Source organism: Zootoca vivipara, chromosome 12 (genome assembly GCF_963506605.1).
Source record: "Zootoca vivipara chromosome 12, rZooViv1.1, whole genome shotgun sequence".
Lineage (NCBI taxonomy): Eukaryota > Metazoa > Chordata > Lepidosauria > Squamata > Lacertidae > Zootoca > Zootoca vivipara.
Window position 1 is genome coordinate 50,251,426 of NC_083287.1, and position 15,987 is coordinate 50,267,412.

A 15,987-nucleotide genomic window follows, 5' to 3' on the forward strand; every position below is an offset into this window, starting at 1 on the left:
GAGTTGGCTCTCCCCATCTGCCCGGTTTATCCTCACGACAGCCCTGCGAGGTAGGTCAAACCAAGAGTTTGTGTGTGAATGCCTAGCCCAAGGTCGGCCAGCAAGCTTCACAGCATATCCAGACCTCACCTGACAGTCACATCGTGTGACCAGCTCAATGGCACCTGGCGGTCTGCATAGCCAAGGAAGGGCCTGAACCTGCATCTCTCCTCAAACTTAATGTGACCACCCCTAACCACTACATCACAATTGCCCTAATTTTACCCCAAAAGCCAAGCTTCCAGTGAGCATGCCCCGCAAAAGCGCCCCCAAAAACCTTAGGAGTCATTGCCAGGCAGGTCTGGAACCTATGGCTGTAAATGACAGGGGAGGAGATTTTGGGCAACACTTTATATGGTAAGAGAAGCACCCTAACGGTAAGAGCTGCTGTGACAGGGGAAGAGGAAGCGGTGGTGGACCCTGCTTTTCTGGAGGCACTGCCTCCTGCATTTCCGAACATGCATTGAGTCGGGCTGGACTAGATGACTTCAACAGTCTCCCCACCCTACCCCAATTCTTATGACTCTTATGTCTTGCAAGAATTAAAGAAATCCTAGGCTTGGAATTTTTTTAAAAAAAATATAAAATAAAAATACAAGTGTGAGCAACCTTTGTCCCACCATGTTTGGTGAACTACAATTCTCACCATCAATAGCAGGCATAGAGGCAACCTTAGCTCTCCAGATGTTTTGGAACTACAACTCCCATGATCCCTGACCACTGCCCCTGTTAGCTAGGGATCATGGGAGTTGTAGTTCCAAAACACCTGGAGAGCCAAGGTTGCCTATGCCTGATCAATAGCCATGCTTGCAGGGGCTCCTGGGAGTTATAGCTCAGCAACATCTGAAAGAAGAGAAGAGTGAAGAGTTTTGGATTTGATATCCCGCTTCATCACTACCCGAAGGAGTCTCAAAGCGGCTAACAATCTCCTTTCCCTTCCTCCCCCACAACAGACACCCTGTGAGGTGGGTGGGGCTGAGAGACTTCAAAGAAGTGTGGCTAGCCCAAGGTCACCCAGCAGCTGCATGTGGAGGAGCGGAGACGCGAACCCGGTTCCCCAGATTACGAGTCTACCGCTCTTAACCACTTCACCACACTGGCTCTCAAAGGCCAAAGGTTCCCAAACGTTTTAAAAAGAAAATCAGAGAAACCTGTCAGGCTGCAGCAGGACACAAGGCTCAACACCTTTTCCCACCCCCACCACGGTCCTTTCCCCTTCTGCCACCCCTCTTTCCTGGAACTCAGACCCCAATTCAGCTCCTTCCCTTGCCCTCCCACTTGGCACGGAACACCTGCTCCCAATATTCTCCCTTCTCTCCTCCATCCAGGGTCTGCTTCTTTCCCTTTGCTTGAATGGATGCTTGCTAAACGGCAAAGACCAATCCAGAAAGTGTAACCGCTTTGAGAAAACACTGAAACTCTTGTTGTGCTGTCTACCGATGAGGGTGTTCTGGGCGAGCAGGTGCAAAGCTGGGCGGGGGTTCTGCACCTTTTAATTGTTGCAGAGAGTGGGAGATGGGATTGCAGCAGCTGCAATTTGCCAGGCAAGAAGGTGAGAAAGGGGCGCGCACAGTTCCACTTCCAGGCAAGAGGAACCTGGTGCATTACAGGCACCAGAATGTGAACTCCTCAGATTATCTTTGGTGCCTATCGTGTTTTTAAAACATGTAATTTTCTCTCCCTCCCTCCCTCCACCCCCACATACAAACACAAACCTTTGAACCACTAAATTTGTAGTGCTTAAAATGCATCACGCAAAAGGGACAGAGTGAAGAAAAGGGGGAGAGAAAAGGGAGAGCCTGCAACAAAATGCTGCAGCGTAGAGTGCTTCTGTTTGCATCCACACCATACCCTCTCTGATACCACCCGTAATAGGAGGGGGAATCATGGGAACTGTAGTTCGTTATGGGTGAAGACCCCACAGATTTACAATTCCCTTCACCCTTAACAGACCGAGGATTCTCTCTGTTGACGGCTGAAGTGGTATAATAACACTTTAAATGTATGGTGTGGCTGTGATCCTAGATTCCAGACAATCATAGAATTGTAGAGTTGGAGAGAACCTCGGGGGTCATCTAGTCCAACCCTCTGCAACGCAGGAATATTCTGCCCAATATGGGGCTCAAGCCTACAACCCTGGGATTTAAGTGTCTCATGCTCTTCTGACTGAGCTACTCTCAGTCCAATCATTCCCTTCCCCCAACAATCAATTGGCATTCCTTGGCTACCGAGCATTGCACAGTCTTCTCTGGACTATTTGGGGTGGGGGCAGCTTACCTCTCCAACAGTTTTCTGTATTTCTGCCAAACGTGGGGTTCCTTAAAGGCCACTTGTATCTCTCTCTCTCTCTTGGCTATGGGTAGTGTGCTGTTCTGGCTTCCTAAGCAATGGCACTCATTGCATGCACATCAAGAATAGAAGGAACGGCAGCGAGAACAGCAAAGCCATGAAGTATTCAGAGGCCTTCTAAGCATACATGACACCTACTCATAAGCACTCCATTAAAAGCTGGCACCAAGGTGATCCCAACATTTGTGCAAGATCTCGTACCCAGTCCACAACCTGCTCTTAAGAACATAAAGAAGAGCCCTAATGGATCAGGACCAATGGCGCCCTGTTCTCATGGTAGCCAACAAGATGTGTATGGGGAACCGGCAAGCTGGACTTGAGCAACAGAGCATCTCTCCCTTCCTATGGTTTCCACCAACTGCTGATCTAAGCCAGGGGTCAGCAACCTTTTTCAGCCGTGGGCCAGTCCACTGTCTCTCAAACCTTGGGGGGGGGCAGACTCTTTGGGGGGTTGAACAAATTCCTATGCCCCACAAATAACCAAGAGATGCATTTTAAATAAAAGCACACATTCTACTCGTGTAGAAACACCAGGCAGGCCCCACAAATAACCAAGAGATGCATTTTAAATAAAAGGACACATTCTACTGAAGGAGCGTCTCCACCCCCATCATTCAGCCCAGACACTAAGATCCAGCGCTGAGGGCCTTCTGGCGGTTCCCTCATTGCGAGAAGTGAGGTTACAGGGAACCAGACAGAGGGCCTTCTCGGTAGTGGCACCCGCCCTGTGGAACGCCCTTCCAACAGATGTCAAGGAAATAAGCAGCTATCCTATTTTTAAAAGACATCTGAAGGCAGCCCTGTTTAGGGAAGTTTTTAATATTTAAAGCTGTATTGTTTTAATATTCGATTGGGAGCCGCCCAGAGTGGCTGGGGAGACTCAGCCAGATGGGCGGGGTACAAATAATTATTATTATTATTATTATTATTATTATTATTATTACTACTACTACTACTACTCATGTAAAAATACGCTGATTCCCGGACCTCAGTGGGCCAGATTGAGAAGGCGATTGGGCCGCATCCGGCCCATGGACCTTAGGTTGCCTACCCCTGTTCTAAGGCATGACTGGCTCTGACCCTGGAAGCAGACCATAGCCTCCAACATAACCATAGCTGCCAAGTTTTCCCTTTTCTCGCGAGGAAGCCTATTCAGCATAAGGGAAAATCCCTTTAAAAATGGATAACTTGGCAGCTATGCATAACTGGTAGCCATTGATGGACATATCTCCCACAAATCTGCTTCTAGAGAATTTGCTCCTATGCTCAGGACCTCCCTCGGCAATGGTAGAGTTGGAAGGGACCCCCGAGGGTCATCCAGTCCAACCCCCTGCGATGCAGGAACCTCAGCTAAAGCATCCATGACAGATGGCCATCCAAACCTCTGCTTAGAAACCTCCAAGGAAGGAGAGTACACAACCTCCAGAGGGAGACCGTTCCATTGCAATGTGGAAGCCATTAAGATTTCAGGGCAGCAAGTGTTTGTTAAAAGGCAGGAGCCTTTTACAGGAGCATTAACAAAGGGCAATTAATGCATGCAAGAAACAGTAGTCAGCGACTAAGTGCTTAGGGAGACTCTGATACAGACCCTGGATTAGGGTTGTGAACCGCCCTGATAAATGGCAGTGCACAAATTTAATTAATAATAATAATAATACAAAAGTGTTTGTATTACCGTATTGGCCCAAATATAAGCTGCACCTGAATATAAGTCGCACCTTTAAAATTGATTGGGGGGGAGAGAGAGAAAATGCCTGAATATAAGCCACTCTATTCCTTGCTGCTCCTGGATGCATGCTGGGCAGGGGCACTGCGTTGCCGACGGCCTTTTCCCTTCCTTGCTCTCTACCTTCCCGGCCTTGGATGGGGGACTATGTGTGGGGCAGGTGCTGTTTGCCCCATGCTCCTGGCTGCATACTGTAAGGCTGCGAATATACGTTGCACTTTAAATTTTCACGGTCGGAATTTTTTTGGGGGGGGAGGAGTGCGGCTTATATTCAGGCCAATACGGTATTTGGCATTGTAGTCAACAATAACCTGCAGACTAGATTACTGCAATGTGCTCTGTGTGGGGCTGCCCTTGGGTCTAGTCTGGAAGCTCTAGCAAATGCAAATGCAAAATGTAGCAGCTGGACTATTGATGGGGGCAGACGGCTGACAGCACAAGGCACATCTTCTGAAACATCTGCACTTTCTGCCCATATGCTGCTGGGCAGGATCAGGGCTCTTGTGTTAATATACACAGCCCTGAACAACTGAGGTCCAGGATACCTTAGGACCTGCCTGAGCCCTTATATATTGACACAATCACCGAGATCATCTGGAGGAGCACCTTTTGTTGTCCCCCGTGTTACAGAGGCCCAACCAGCCTCAGCCAGAAGTCAGGCATGGAGTGTTGTTGGTTCCATAATGTGGAGCACTCTCCCAGCAGAGATTCCCCACGCATCATCACTACTGACTTCCTGGCATCTTTTGCAAAACACCTTTTACCCTGACAGTTCTGCATAAGTGCTTAAGCTTTCTCGATTAGCCAGTCCTTTCCACGACTGTTTTCTATTGTTTCTACAGCATCTTTTCATTTTATTGCACCCGTGTATGTTGCTGTAAGCCGCCTTGATGCTACACCTGAGTCAGCGGTATACAGATGCGTCTATAAATAAATGGACTGAAATAGAGGGAGATCCCACACAGAACGAGCTGGCTAACTTCGCCCTTGAAATCTCCTTGTGCTGGAAAGATAGAGCCAGGGAGCAACAAAACCTACAGGAGCAATCACAAAGCTCAATATATTATTGAGTGCAGACTCCCTCAAGGGAGCAGAGAAAGAAGACCTCGTAGCATTCGCAGTCTTCCTCAGGAGTGTAGCTGGGGTGGAATGGCAAAAGCGCCAGCCTCAGGTAAGAGTGAAGGCACATAGCACATTGGCAGGTTTTCTTAAAAACGTTGTTTTTTTCTTTTCAGTATGGAATAATCAGGTGTGCCTTCAAGGTGGCCAACAGAAAGCTGGAAATTCGGAGGCTTGGCCAGGGGGAGAGGCACGATGCCCCTTCTCACCAGGGGTGTTAGAAACTCAGATATGTTATAAGCCAGGCATCCCCAAACTGTGGCCCTCCAGATGTTTTGGCCTACAACTCCCATGATCCCTAGCTAACAGGACCAGGGATGATGGGAATTGTAGTCCAAAACATCTGGAGGGCCGAAGTTTGGGGATGCCTGCTATAAGCTAATCACCAAGTGGCACCTTAAACCTAGGTTACAGTCACCACAACAGAAGGTCACCATTTGTTATTGCAGTGGGAATTAGCATCATTTCTATACTGCTTTAAAGAAAAAAAAATCTCAAAGTGGTATACAACACATTAAAACATCAAATAAAACAATCCAGAACGAATTCAAATTTCAAGGAAAACACTTCAGATCCTTCTCTAAGTGACATTTTGATTTCCCCATATTTATTTATTTACTTGCTTAATTTATATAGCTGACCCATAGCAGAAGTACTCTAGGAAGCCAGTGTGGTATAGTGGTTAGAGTGTCGGACTAGGACCTGGGAGATGAGGGTTCAAATCTCCACTCGGTCATGAAGCTCGCTGATCCTGGGTGACCTTGGAGTCAGTCACAGCCTCTTAGCCTACCTCATAGGTTCATTGTAGGGATTAAGGTAAAGGTAAAGGGACCCCTGACCATTAGGTCCAGTCATGACCGACTCTGGGGTTGCGCGCTCATCTCGCATTATTGGCCGAGGGAGCCAGCGTACAGCTTCCAGGTCATGTGGCCAGCATGACAAAGCCGCTTCTAGCAAACCAGAGCAGCACATGGAAACGCCGTTTACCTTCCCGCTGTAGCAGTTCCTATTTATCTACTTGCATTTTGACGTGCTTTCAAACTGCTAGGTTGGCAGGAGCTGGGACCAAGCAACGGGAGCTCACCCCGTCACAGGGATTCGAACCGCCGACCTTCTGATCAGCAAGCCCTAGGCTCAGTGGTTTAACCACAGCGCCACCTGGGTCCCTACCATTGTAGGGATTAACTGAGGGTAAACCATGTACTCCTTGGAGAGAAGGCAATGCAATGAAGAAACTCGTCTGCTTACCTGCTTAAGAAACCTGGAGGGGCTAGACAGATGGAGATGTCAGTCACCAACTTGGCATCCAGAGATCTCCACACGTGGACCCACACCAGTAGCAAAACGCACTCTGGTGCCTGGCTAATTTCTAACACTGCTCACCAGCTCCATGCCTGTAGCCTAGCACAGTAAAGCACATTCAGGCACTGAATGCTGATGGCAGTGCAGTGGGTGGAGGACACAGGGGCAAGGAAAAGGAAGGAATAAAAATATATGTGACTCGATCTCCCCACTGATCTGAAAGCACCAGAAAGTTATTGCACAACAGCTTTGAAGCTGGCTCATCATGGAGCAGCAGGAGTAGTCTGCATGGGTAGCGAGGGCATAATTTTGGCAGCAGTGCCCTGGAAGATCGCCCATCATTCAGAACTCATTCCAGGTTTTGCCAATCACTCCCTCCAAGAATAACTTTGAACTTCTTTACCTATCATTTATCATCTCCTAGATGTCAGAGTTGGTTTCTTCATAAGTTTTTCCTAAATAACATCTGCAGTTTTTTAGGATGGAGGAAAGAATCAGGAAATGCGTTCAGTTGAATAGTGTGCCATTGATCATTGCTCAAATTTACAACATGACGGGCATTCACCGCAACAGGGGCAGTGGGGCTGGAGTAGGGGGCAAACAGCTTGTTATTTCTCACGGTGAAAGGGTCAACCCACTATCCAGCAGAGGCTGCTGCTTGCCCTGGTATTACTCAACCCACACCAAGGTGGCTTGCAATCGCACATTTGAGGTGTGTGACAAAGTGAGTCAGAACCACAAGGAGGGAGTTGATAGGCTCCAGACAGCCACCAAGGGGTGGGGGCATTGGGGAACAAGGCCCCAAGGCAGACCGAGGAATTCAGGCGAAATTGGAGAAGGAGATTCAAAGCTGCCACTTGGTATTTGATTCCTCCATAGTTTGAGATGTGTTTCACTATTGCCCTCCGCTGAAAGAAACAGATGCCGAATTTGCATGAAAACTTTCAGAACCACATCGTGCTTGGCACGGGTCTTTGGCTTCCTTGTTTGAGTCATCTAAACAGGGAGCCACAGAGTGGGGGTGTGTGTTCTTTTTCAGCTTTCCTCTCTATTTGCTTCACCTGTTAATGGTCTCTTCCCCTGCAGCCACATTAAACCTGAGCACCACAGGCAAACACACACATACTCCCAGCCAAAAAAAACACCAGCCCCCACAAGGACATAGGAAAGTACTTTCCATCCACTCAGACCACTGGTCCACCTAGCTCAGTATTGTAGAAATTGACCAGCAGCAGCTCTCTGGGGTTCCAGACAGCAGACATTCCCAGCCCTACCTACAGAAGGTCTCTGGCATTTCCAGGTGTTCCACGACTGAGCTACAGCCCTTCCACAGGTGACTGTATCCAATTGGTTCAAGAAATCCGGAGGAGCCGGGTCAACTGCTGCTACATTTTCATTCCTGAGTTCCGCAACAGACCTACTGCACAAGTACTATGGGATGGTTTGCCCCCAGCCGCTGCATCTCACAGCGGCAGATACAGATAACAGAATTTCTAGGAACTGGTTCACAAAAGCCTGCGTACTAACTGCATCAGCAGTGTCGAGTGGCAACTTGTGTTTGTGAACAGGCTGTTGCGGAAATACGGAACCACAAATAGAATTACTGCATCGTCACCTCAGCATGCAATCCTTTCCCTCCCTCAGTTCGCACAGTGCAGAAAAATTGACAGGATGTGCTTGCAGGTAGAGGTGTGAACCAGGCCGGGGATGGGTCTATACTCACAACATGAAAAGAGAAAAGCAAAGGTTGGTATTTTCCCCTTGAGCCTGCAGACAGAAAGACTGGATGGGTAGTGTGCAAACCCTCCTAAAAGCAACTGGACTTCCAGTAGCCAAGGTTTGGCGCCAGCCACCATTTAGCAGTCCCATGGCCATTTTAATTTCTCTACCGCATAAAAACATAGGGAGCTGCCTTATTGCAACTGGAAACATTTGGCCTACAGAGCTCAGAGTTATCTAGCGGTTCTCCAGGATTTCATATGGGAGCCTTTTCCAGGGATTGAACCTGGGACCTTGATTTCTCTTAAGCTTTACACAGCGCGCAAAAAGTGGCAAGCCCAGAAACAATTTTACAAGCCTGCCAGCTCGTGCATGCCAATTAGCTACTGGAAGGCTCAAAGACAAAAAAAAGAGGAACACCCCTTTCGCCAGTGTCCCCCCACCTGGAGACAATTTTTGTCTTGCCATAGCCAAACAGCGAGCAGCTATTTAGAAATCAGCTCTCTTGTCTATCATACTCTTCCCACCCAGAAATTGCTGGTGCTCTTGGCAAACTCTTTGCAAGGGCTGAGGTACAGATGGAAATAAGTGCCAATTCCCCAAAAGAGGTAGCTGCCCCCTCCCCATATATACCGTATTTATTCTGCATTGCTCATATCCCACCCTTCCCCCACAGAGCTCATAGACAGAGGGGGCTACTTCCTTTTATCCTCACAACCAGCATGAGAGGCTGAGAGAGAGAGAGAGAGAGAGAGAGAGAGAGAGAGAGAGAGAGAGAGAGAGAGAGAGAGAGAGAGAGAGGTGAGCCCAATGCAGTAGCGGTTGGTCGATTACGGAGGATGGGGCACTGCCCCACATTTCTCAGCCTCTCCTCAGCTAGCTGTCACCTGCCTGCCTTGCTACTCACAGTCAGTTCAGGGGATGGATCTGCCCGTCAGCTTCCTCTTCCATAGTGCTGCTTTTGTAAAACTCGAGAGACAGGAAGATGGGGACAAAACTAAATTTAGTTGACCCTGGCTGTGCCTCCCTCCCATCCACTCTGCCTGTCCCAATGGAAAATAGGCACAAGTATTGGCCCAATGTTAAGCCGGTGAGCTCTAGGGGCCATTGTGTGGCTTTGAGCTCAGCTGGTTAGAGCGTGGTGCCGATAATCCCAGGCTTCCCTGGTGCAAATCCCTTACCACTGACTATACCTCACCGGTTCTCTTTTGCTCCCCATTGCTAGCAGGAGCAGAAGGGACCGTGCAAATATAAAGCACACTTGCTCAGCAAATTCAGCACTGCGTGGTGCCTTGGGCGGTCCTTCTCACTGTCGGCGTGTTCTGGCAGTCCCTGTAATTTCACCCAAATGCTTTTTAGATCCTCCAGGAGAAGACACTCAACTTTGTTAATAATTTGCTAAATATCAGGCATCAGAAAGGAAGGGAGAGGCAGAAAAGCAGAGCAGCTTTTCCATGCGCACATTTAATCGTCTCTTTTACTTCAGTGTCATGTGTGTAAATATTAATCATAGCATTATCTTTGACCGGTCACGTTGAACGAGTTACATAAACTCGAAACTTCTTAACGTGAAACCTTTTGATGTGCAAATCTAAAAACATCACGGCTCCTGCCACAAGCCAGCATTTAAAATCTGCTTCGTGGTCAAGCCTGTTGCCTAAAGAAATGCGGCGTGCTGAGTGCAAGGTAAAGGAAGGAACCACCTAGGGGTGCAAAGGTCATTCTTAATCTGCCAGGGGAAAGGCCAGCTCTGTTTTGCTCCCCTCCCATCCCAACCAAAGACTCTCCAGCATAACTTCCCCAGAAAGTGCAAAATATCCTCAACAGCTCAGTTCCTCTGCCCCCCTGCCAAACTCCACTGTCCTCTCGGAATAAAATGGAAGCATTCTGGCTTTCTCGCTGGGCTGACCTTTTAGCTCCCAAAAGCTTATGGGATCTGCCTGTTCCATCTGCAGCTCCACCTGCCCTGGTTTCACAGGCCAAAACCAAGGATCAGCTATACGTGTTTGAAAACACATCCCCGTTCCCCCCACCCCTCTCTCTCCCTCCGCCCCATCCCTTCCCATGTCAGTCACACCACCTTGGAAAGCGAAGCAGGAGAATCCAGAACTCATCAAAGAAATGCACACTTAGATGCTACAGAAAGGAATAGAGCACTATTCTGCGCCACTAACTTCAGAACCTTGGACAGAGCTGGTGCTTAAAAAACAAAGAAGCCAACACACCCTGTTAATCATTCTTGAAATATTGTTGAAACTGGACAGGAGCCTGTTGAAGACATTCACGGGGCTGTTTATTTTTAGTATTGACAAATCCCCTTTGGACCATGCAGTGTTTATTCCATTGGATGCCCTGTCTTTCAGAAGGGTTACTCATCACTCTTTTGGCGAGCCAAACTGGGTCCCCCAGATTTTGAGGGATTTCTTTTTTTAGCATGACTGAGATGTGAAAGGCATGGAAGAAGATACCACAGGAAATTCATAGGTTCTGTCAACATAAACTAGGAGCCCTTTTTGCCTTACACCTTTTGGACAAAGGCAAACTTGTTGCCTGGGATTATAAAGATAAGTTCCTCACCTTTCACTTTCAGTCCTCGTTCCCCATCACTCTTTTTTGAAGCTGAAAGTGTTTTTTATTCCCACCACTGTTTACTTCTCCTCTACTCACCTCCCCCCTCAAACACACACACACACACACACACATACACACACTGTAAGACTGTAGCCGTAAGTGCACAATCATAGTTTTCATTATTTATTTCATAGGAAAAATGGGGGTATGTGTGTGTAATAAATGAATAAAAATATTGAACAGACACCAAACTTTTGATCCATAAATTTTAAGAAAGATCTTTGGAAAATGGAAGCTAGAACAATATACATATAAAACATGGGGTTTTCGGTGGTAATTGAGGCATCCATTCTCATTCCAACAAGGGGGGAAATGGGTCCCTTGCTCCCTCCCCCAACAGATGTCTCACTAAAACCATCCTAAAATCCTCAACTCTTCTTTTTTAGGCAGACAGCTTCATATTTTTTTAGTTCACTGGGCCCACAACAAGAAGTCAAACTTTGCAGTTCATTTAATTTCTGCTTTTAAACCAGCTATTATTATTATTATTATTATTATTATTAACCCCCTTTGCTCCCACCACCATCAGGATAGTCTAGTAGCACTTCAACTTAAGACTGATCTTTAAAAAATAAATAAATCCTTATTTCTCCCCTTTCCACTTAAACCCACCATGACGCCAGCGTGAGAATGGAGGGATTAACTTGCAAAATATAATTAGGTTACCGTACCTACAGAGCAAACTTTAGAATCCGCGGGAAGGAGAAGATCACGGGTCCACGCAAGCTTTTCTCCTCCTTAGATCCATTCCCAGGAATTACTTCTTTCCCTTTTCTTTTCTTTTCTTTTTTAAACCTCCTCCTAAGGAAGAACCCCCCGTCTTCCCAAATCAAACACCAATGATGATAAAGAAGGAAACTTACTGTGGCGTTTGTTTTTTTGTTGTGTGTGTTTGTTTTCAGTAGGACTTCCCCGCTGCTCTGCCCAGGCAGACTTCCAGGGTCATTCCAGAGTTAAGTTTTTAAGTCCCGGTTTAATAGCTCCAAAGCGCCGTGGAGAAGCCCCTTCCCCTCATCGCCGCGCCCCTCGGCCCCTGGGGCGACCCCTCTCCATCCTAGGCGGCTGCAGCTCCCGGCGGGGCATGCTGGAAGTCGGGTGCCACCGCCGCCTCCGCGCGCGCGGATGCGAAGAGATTGGCTGGCAAGGCAGGCTGGCAAGGCAGGCAAGCAGGCTGGCCGGTCCAGGCGAGGGAAGCAGAGGGAGGCGGTAGCTTCGCACGCGCCGCCTCTCCCCGGCGCTCGCTGGCTGCACTCTTTCTGCGCCCTCGCCCTCCATTCCGCTCGCTTGGCGCCAGGAGCGCTTGCGAGGCGCGAGAGATGTGGGGCAGCGACCCCTGCTGGCCGCGCGCGGAGCCGCCAGAGGCGCTGGGGGAGGGAAAAAAAGAAAACCCCAGAGGGGGGCGAGGGGAGGTGATGGGGGTGGGGGTTGGGGCGCCGAGAGAACTTTCCAGAAACTTTGGTGGTTTGGGGAGGAGAAGGGATTTGGGTCCCTTTCGGCTTCCCTCAGCGTTAGACTTCAGGCGGAGAGGCGCTCTTGCCTCTTCCTCAGCAGGAACGTGGGAAGCTGCCTTACACGCGAGTCAGGGCCTCAAGTCCGTCGGAGCCAGTGTGGGCGACACGGGCTGGCAGTGACCTCGCAGCGTTCCAGGCAGGAAGGGAACCGGCGGGGGCCAAATTTGTTCCGCTTTCAAAGCAGTTTTGAGCTGGAGGCTCTTCGCAGCGGTTTTATTCCAGTGGCTGATTGGTTCCGTCCTCCAACACGGACGGCTTTGCTTTCGTCTCTACCACGGCTTATTGCGCAGGGCACGAGACTCTTCATGTTAAAGTCGTGGGTTCGAAAGATTCCGGCATTGCAGGGGGTTGGACTAGATGGCCATCAGGGTCCCTTCCAACTCTACAATTCTAGGATTCTGTGTTAGGCTGCGGACCACAATAAATATAGTGTAATAATAATAATATATTTGTACCTCGGCTCGCCCTCCCATTGAACTCAGCAGGACACTCTGCTGAGTAAGCACGCAGAAAGCTCTGTGGGACTTAACAGTCCTGGGTAATATTTCTGTTGCACCCCCACTCGGAGCGCACTTTGTAGAGAAAAGCTATGCAATAAAATTAAAAGTGATGAGGGAAATCAAGGAGTCGTTGCTTTCAGTGGTTTTGATATTGACAAAAGAAAGCACATGCTTCCTTCAAGGCACCGCTGCAGAGTTTTGAGAAAATTTACTTAAGCTTTATTCGGTTAATTAAAACCCAGCAGATTAATCCCTAGACTCTCATGATGAGATTGCAGAGTACGGGGCCATAGCGCGCGTACTCTTGTGTGTGTCGAGTTTTGGGACTGGCACAGAATCGTCACGCGCTCGGTTATTGCAGACAGTCCTTGCAGGATGAAGACCCAGAGGCAGCTGACCTGAACCAGGCCACATTCATGCACTATGATAACCACTTTAAACAGTCATGGCTTCCCACAGAGAATTCTGGGAGCTGTACTTTCTAAAGGTGCTGGGAGCTGCCAGAAGACCTCATGTGCACCTTCTGGAGCTACAATTCCCAAAGTGGTTTAACAAGTGCTATTTTTCTTTTTTTTAAAAAAAGAGGCGCTGGAACTCTTCGCTCTTATACTTCTGTAAAGAGAATAGGGGTCTCCTAACAACCCTCGGCACTCTTATCAAACCACAGCTCCCAGAATTCTTTGGAAAGAAAGCAAGCAAGCTGAACTTTTTGGATAACCTTCCAGATATTTGCTGAACAGCAAAAGACTAGAAGTTCGTTGCGTAATCTTCACAGTTTAGGCAACACCCCCCTCTGCTGGTCGAAGAGGATATTGCAGCGAGTAGGTTGGTGGACAGGGACATTTAATTACAGTACTGTAAGTCCAACTTTATTTTTTTTCATTTGATGCTTCAAAGGCTAATTAAGCCCTGGGACCTATGCACCTGAGAGCACTTGCTCCAATTACATTTGTTTTTTCTTTATAATGGATTCCTTCACACACACACCCCTTATATCATTTGAACCCAGAATTCATTGCAAGTTCTTTCAAGTGTTCTGTACACATAGAAACCCTATGGCTCCGTTGCAGCTTTCTTACATTTATCTCCTGGACTTCCTTTGAGTCCCCAGTCCTGCCCTATCCCCACTGGAGAGGGTTGTGGCGAAGGCTGGATTAGACTGGCCTCTGGAGACTGGCTGCCTTGTGAGCTTGAACCTGGGTCTCCCCAGGACTCATCACTTTAACCACTACACCCCACTGCCCATTATAGCTTATTCCAGAGGACCTTCCTGAACTGCAGCTCCCATCTCTGGGATACTGTGCCAAAAATGCATGGCATGCTCTTTGTGACCACATGCTGTCTTCGAGACAGTGTTTCAAATGTGAGCATTTGTTACGAGATAAGCCTTTGCTAATGATTGTACCGTAAACCCTACATCTTATAGGATCCTAGAGTTGGAAGGGACCCCAAGGATCATCTAGCCTAACCCCTTACAATGCAGGAATCTTAACTTAGGCATCCATGGCATGTGGCCATCCAACCTGGTGGGACGACTGCAGCCTTCTTTCCCAAGGCCTGGGGCAGGGGGAATAAGGTAACTGGGGGTCCAGACTGGACTCAATATGCGGGTTGAAGTGTTCTTGGGGAAGCAGTTGAGGAAACCCAGTTGAGGAAACCCAGTTGAGGAAACACAGGATCCCCCAGCCCTCCAAGTCTTCAGCTGCAGCAGGGCTCTCCACAGACCCCCAAGCCTCTTCCTTCCAGGGCCTGAGACAGACAGGGTCTTGACAACATTATTTAGGAGTGCAAGGGCGCCTATAACTGCTGGAGTTAGTGAACGTTAGAAAATCGGTAAAATGGTAGGATTTAGATCATATTTGGGATACTGAAGGGAAAATGCAGGCTGCAGCATGGGAATTCCTGGGTTTAGCCTGTCTGGGCCAGTTGAGTACAAGCCATTATGAAAGGATGGTGACTCATCAACACATCAAAGAAAGATTGACAGACCTGTGCAAAATAGGGTTGCCAAGGTTACGGGGGGGGGCATGGTGTCCTGCAGGAAAAATGCATCCCCTAGCAAATGTTCTTAGGGAGGAAATAGGAGGTGCCAGAATTGGAGGCAGAGGTCATGTGGGGCAGAACCATCTTGGCAGGCTGGGAGGGAGGCATGGACATGGTGTGCAGAATGCCTTGGACTCTAGTGCTGCACTGCTTGGGGGAACAAGCCCACCCCCCGGGATGTAATGCTGTGAACTTTCTTCCTCCACCTAGATCCAGGTGTATATAGGTGTAAAATAAACCATGTATCTTAAAACAACACTCTCTGGTGTGCCTGAATTCCCTACTGAAATGCCCCTGGAATCTCGCTACCGGTCAGCAGAGGTTGGGGGTGGTGTCCAACCTTTGTAAGAATATTTACAAGGCGGGCTCCACCCACATTTTAGAGGCAGGGAGGGGTCTTCTTCCCCCCAGAGGGGAGATGAGAGCGAAAGAGGGTCCCATTCTGCAGCCATTTATCCCTTCCTTTACCTGAGCGAAACCAAATGTTGGAATATTCAAGATTTATTTGCACAGTACATAGCTAAACTGTGGAACTCGCTACCATAAGAGGCAATGAGAGCCGCCAACCGAGAAGGCTTTAAAATATTAGACAAACTCAAAGAGGAGAGAGCTATCTATGGCTAGCCATAAAGCTGGAGGCAGCGATGATTCTGAGTGCTGGTTGCTAAAAAAACCACAGGAGGGGAGAGTGCTCTTGTGCTCAAATCCTGCTTGTTGGTTTCCCACAGGCACCATCTGGTTGGCCACTGAGAAAAGGATGCTGGGCTGGAGGGGTCATTGGCCTGATCCAGCAGGCTGATCTTATGTTCTTAACTGCTGCTTCCACTCTAGTCCTCATCCTCCAGCTCCAATCTGGCTGCTAGACTTGGAGTGGGATGAAGGAGCTATCTCTATGTCTTTAAGGAGAGTGTTGCAAGCCACAGCTAAACGCCAAAGGACTCCAAGCCCTTGAGAGAAATTCTTGTCCTCCCAGAGTTTGAGCCGTGCATGTTCATGTTATCAGGTTGGCCATCGCCCCTCACAAGAGGCTTCTCGTGCATCTCAAGCC

The 15,987-nt window shown here is 48.5% G+C and overlaps 1 protein-coding gene across 1 annotated transcript in view; it reads right to left on the reverse strand.

The window, feature by feature from the left end:
- LOC118091630 (sodium channel protein type 5 subunit alpha-like) overlaps positions 1-12,010 on the reverse strand; it is a 298,412-nt gene extending 286,402 nt beyond the window's left edge. The window contains exon 1 of the mRNA XM_060280924.1: positions 11,749-12,010. The gene's annotated coding sequence lies outside the window, so the exon portion shown is untranslated. The remainder of the gene's footprint in view (positions 1-11,748) is intronic.
- Positions 12,011-15,987: the final 3,977 nt, after the last annotated feature.